Consider the following 4,971-nt stretch of genomic DNA (forward strand, 5'->3'; position numbering starts at 1 on the left):
CTGCAATCACAGCCGCCAATTCCTTCAGCACTCTCGGATGCAACTCGTCCGGCCCCATGGACTTGTGCACGTCCAGCTTTTCTAAACAGTCCCTAACCGCCTCTATCTCCACAGAGGGCTGGCCATCTCTTCCGCATTTTGTGATGCCCAGCGCAGCAGTCTGGGAGCTGACCTTGTTAGTGAAAACAGAGGCAAAAAATTCTATTAAAAAAGAATCACCATTACATTTAAGGGAATTAACTTCTGTAATTCTCCATTCACAAAAGAGTTTCTCAGCCTGTTTTTGATTTCAATGTAAAGGCTTCCTTTAGGCTCTCCAGTGCCTGTTCTTTGGTTATTTCACCCCAGTCCTCAGGGAGATCGGCAGGGAGAGCATCAAACTCCTTAGCAAACTGGTGATTGAATTCCTTGAAAACAAACTTCCAGAAATCGGAAGCTGTGATGCTGGGATCTGGCTGGATAAAACAGTCTGGAAAAAATTTGCCATAATCTTTGTAAGGATGAAACTCCCCTTTTGTCTCCAAACATCTGAATGTTTTATTTGAATCCACAGAAGAGGAGCATATATCAGAGACAAGTACTCTTGTTTTATTCCACCGATATGCCCCTAATCCTTCAGGTAGGTGCACTGAAGCAAAATGCTCGTTATGCGCAGGAGCTCCTGCTTCACAGGGGACTTTAAAGAACGGACACTGCTTCCCACAGCCAAACACTCGCTTGAAGATTTCATCCTGAGGCTTCATTGCAAGTTTTGAGAGTTTATCTACATAATCTACATAATTCCTTGTGTATTGCACATAAGTGTTAAAGTCATTTTCTTCCAACAGCTGCTTCAGAACAAAGAATTGGAAAAATCTCCGGGTGCTGTACTCAACAGACCGTTCACTGCTGAGAATGTCATCTACGATTTCTGTCCCAAGTCTCTTGTTCACATAGTCCACCAGGGCAGGTCTCAGACACTGATCACAGAAATTCCAGGCCCTGTCCTGACACTCATCTTCTCTAAGTACAGAGCTTTGAACGTGGAGAGATACTGAGGTTTCAGTTTCCCCAGACGCTGCAGAGGATCATTTTCTTTAATGAATTCTTCATGCATCGTCTGAAATGCACGAGCTTCATCCCCCAAAATGTGAAGCTTCAGGTCAACTGCAAAGCAGGCGGTGGTGTGAAGGTTTTGAACATCAGCCTGCTGAAGCCACTCGTTAATCATCCGCAACAACTCTCTGCAATAAGTTTCATCATAATCTGCTTTGCCATTTACTTTTCCATCAGTGTAACTATTGCACTCTTCTATTAAAGATTTAGCTAAAGCCTCTGTTTTATGCCAGCATTCCTGTGTCAAGAATTCTTTCACACCTGATATTTATAGTTTGTAACCTCTGAACACTTTTAAGTCTAAGTATTCCTTTTTCATTTTGAAATTTTTTGTTTAATAAGCACACAAGCTTTTGGCATCCTGTAACATCTTCCAGACTGCACTGCCCCTGTCTGCTAGGTCTCTTCTCAGCTGGAACTCCACATCTTCAAATATGTTGCATCGCTATAAAGGAATAAGTGATAATTCTGACAATGTTTCTGTCCACATGTTCTCAAATTTCTTCTCCAGTTCATCATTATTTAATTTGCAGTTGCTTTTCCTGCAATGGTTCAGAAGCCCATCCACTTTCTCTTCAATTTTTCTCTTGTACTTTGACAGCATAGCATCTGTTTTGTGTTGGCCTTTTTTAATATGAATCGCTTCTTGCCACTTGCTGAATGAATAACTCTCCAGTTCATTCCTGAGACTATTGGCACTTCTTCTAAAATCTTCTTTGTACTTTTCTATCAGGTGCAGATTTGCTGTTCCACTTTCAAAATACTGTTGTAAATGATTCAAAATCTTCTCTGCTTCTTGCCTCAGTTTTTCCTGTGCCTCACTCTTTAGTCTGATTGAAACATTAGTGTCTAGTTTATCTGGTGGCTGATTTTGGATAAAAGTTTCCTTTTCAGATACCCAGAAATGTATCTCCTTCCGAAAACCCCATTCCCACTCTGCATACTTCACAGACAGCTGGTTATAGGCTTCAGCAACAAGGCTGTTTCTAAAGCTGAAAATGAAGTTCTCATGTTTTACAGCATTCCACAGGCTCCTCACCCATGCAAGAAATAGGGGAATGTCATTAGGAGTTCTCTCTTGTGAACAATCTTTCAGAAATTCAAACAAATATTTCTTTAATTCATAAACCTTTTGACTGTATCCCAAATTCACTGGAGCCACGGGGGGGACTCCGTGCCACAGAGCAGGAATGTACCAATTGTGTTTTTCCAGATCATAATCCATAATATCAGAAAAGTTCATCTCTTTGCATTTCTTTTCCATGTTGGCTGCAGCTTTGGTCATTTCATTCAACTGTTCCAGGAGGTGTTTCCTGTCCCTCATGTTTTGTTCATGTGCAGACACATCACTGACGTTCTGATGCACAAACTGGGAGTTGGTTTTTTTCCCGATTTTCTCCATTCTGAGAAATGCATGGACCACAATTTGCAGAACATCTTTCATTCCAGTGGCATTCTCCATGGCCATGTTAAGAATCGTTATGTCACTCAGTCCAATCACCAGGGTGGCCAGCTCATTGTCATGTTGATAACTATCCTCCAGCTTGGCCAGTTCGGGGGCTTTCAAGCCTTCTGTGTCTATCACCAGGATGAAATCACAGCCCAGTTCCTGCTGAAAGTTCTCTGCCACTTTAATGAGTAACGTGAAGGCTCCTCGTGTACATCGGCCACTGCTCACTGCAAACTGCAGGCCGAACATGGTGTTGAGGAGGGTGGATTTCCCAGTGCTCTGTACTCCCAGCACCGTCAGAACCAGGATTTTGGACCTTCCCCCCAGCTTGGCGTGAAGCTGACTCAGAACATCTGTTACCCACTGCAGTGAGATGTTGGAAACGTCTCCATCAATGATCTCCATGGGAAACCCTTCCAGCATGAGGTCAGCTGCTATGCCTGGGAGATGGGTGAATTGCCTTTGGCTTTCTGCCATTTTACCTTCTTTAACCATTGAGCATTGCGCTTCATAAAACTGCCCCAACTCACACATGAAATGCTGCAGTCCTAAGGAACTGGCAGAGATTAATTTGTCTAACTCTGCAAACATTTTGGGGTCATCTTTTGAGTTTTTGCATTTCTCTTTATATTGATCCCATAGTTTAGAAAGATTCTCCCTAGTGATGTGATCCAGGCCAAACTTCATCCATTTCAGGAAGTAATGTTTCTCCATGGGAGGTAGTAGTCTTATTCCAGTAATAAATGTAATCAAACCATCAGTCAGGTCATGTTTATTCTGCTGAGCATGTAAATCCATTAATTTCTTTTTCAGCTGAGATTTATATTTCTCAAGTGGGGTGTCTCCTTGCTTTCTCATTCTGCACAGCTCTTTTTCCACTTCAGCCAAGTTTCTCCATGTCTCCCCTTGGAGTCTCAGCTTTTCCCTCTTGTACTTTGCCACATCTTTGATTTGTGCAGTGATTTCCTTTGCATATGTGTTTGGGGTCTGACATTCCTTGTTATCCTCATCTACCTGGATGCCTAATTGACGTGCTGTCTCAGCCATGGCTTCTATACTCACTCTCTTGGGAGAAGATTTCATTATGGCTGCTATTGCAGACTGCAGAACTTTTACAAATTGTGCCTTATTTGTGGTACCTCCTTTCCACAACACATGTGACTTGTTCAGTTTCAGCATCGAGGCTAACTTTTTCAGGAATTCCAGCGTTTCCTTGGCTTTCCCAGCCTGATTATTGAAGTGAAGCAGTATTTAGTGGCTGATCCCTGCAGAGATGATAACAGCGCATATTCTCTCTCACTGATGCTCTCAGTAACTATGAACACTGCTGAGGAGATCTCTGTTAAAAAGCTAAACTGCACCCAATGCAACTCAATATCTCCAAGCAGATTTGTAACCGCGACAGGTTCTGGGAAAAGATCTGAATTCCCCATCCCACCGGGGAAATACCAGGAAATCTCAACCAGCCCATCTGCGATTGCCCGTGGGACGTTCCCAGACTCCATGTCCCAGTGGACAAAGAAATTGTGGTGCTGCTGGGAGGGGCTGAGAACCTCATTGAGGAGGTGGGACTTGGAGAAGCTGCAGCTCCCCATCCGCACAAAGGAAATGGTTGGCATTGACGTGAGCACCAGGCTCTCCTCTCTGAACCCTCTGCTCTCTGCCAGGGAGTGCGGCCTCCACTTCCTCACAATGTCCCTCATGGCCCACAGCAGTAGGGTGCACTTGGGGGTGTCGAGGGCAGGTAGCAGCAGAGGGAGGGCAAACTGGCACATGGACATTTTGGACAGGATCTCCTGCTGTAGGAAACTGTCTGAGGAAAGCAGAATGGCACAGAGAACATCAAGGGGGTGCAGGGAATCACTGGTGTCTGTGTCACTGAGAAAAGAAAAATCTTCAGGAATATCCAGCTCCTCTTTGTCCATAGTTAGTGTTTGATCAGTGGGTGCCCTGTGCTCAAGGCTTGTGCTTCTTGCCATCCCATTCAGAGCCATGAGCTTCCTGAGGAAATGCCAAGGTAAATCTCCTGTTGTCTGAGGAGGGCAGTTCTTTAGACTTTCTGGTGTGATTTCCAGGACATCTCTCAGCTTTAGTTTCCTACTTCTGTATTTCTCCATTTCTAACTTTGACTCGATGTACTGAAGGGCTTTTGGTCTCTCTGCAGAAAGGTAATACAACATAAACACTTTGTTAAACTGAAAATGTTTTCAGGTAGTACTCTTACTTTGGTATTAGGGCCATAATGTGAAGGAATTGCAATTATTAAACAAAAATCATGGAGGTCTGCATGCTCCTTATAAGTGACAACCACTTAGAGGGATCGTGTAGCTGGAGTACTGAAGCACCATTTATCTGGTGCAACCTTCACAGATTTGACCCAACTGTCACACTCTCAGTCATCCTAACTGAAATGCCACACTTATGGA

General features: G+C 43.8%; 1 pseudogene; it reads right to left on the reverse strand.

Annotated features, from left to right (window-relative positions):
* Nucleotides 1-272: 272 nt before the first annotated feature.
* On the reverse strand, nucleotides 273-4,485 carry LOC140913303 (up-regulator of cell proliferation-like; annotated as a pseudogene).
* Between the last annotated feature and the right edge of the window lie 486 nt (nucleotides 4,486-4,971).

The sequence above is a fragment of the Lepidochelys kempii genome, chromosome 6, assembly GCF_965140265.1.
Source record: "Lepidochelys kempii isolate rLepKem1 chromosome 6, rLepKem1.hap2, whole genome shotgun sequence".
Taxonomy (NCBI): domain Eukaryota; kingdom Metazoa; phylum Chordata; order Testudines; family Cheloniidae; genus Lepidochelys; species Lepidochelys kempii.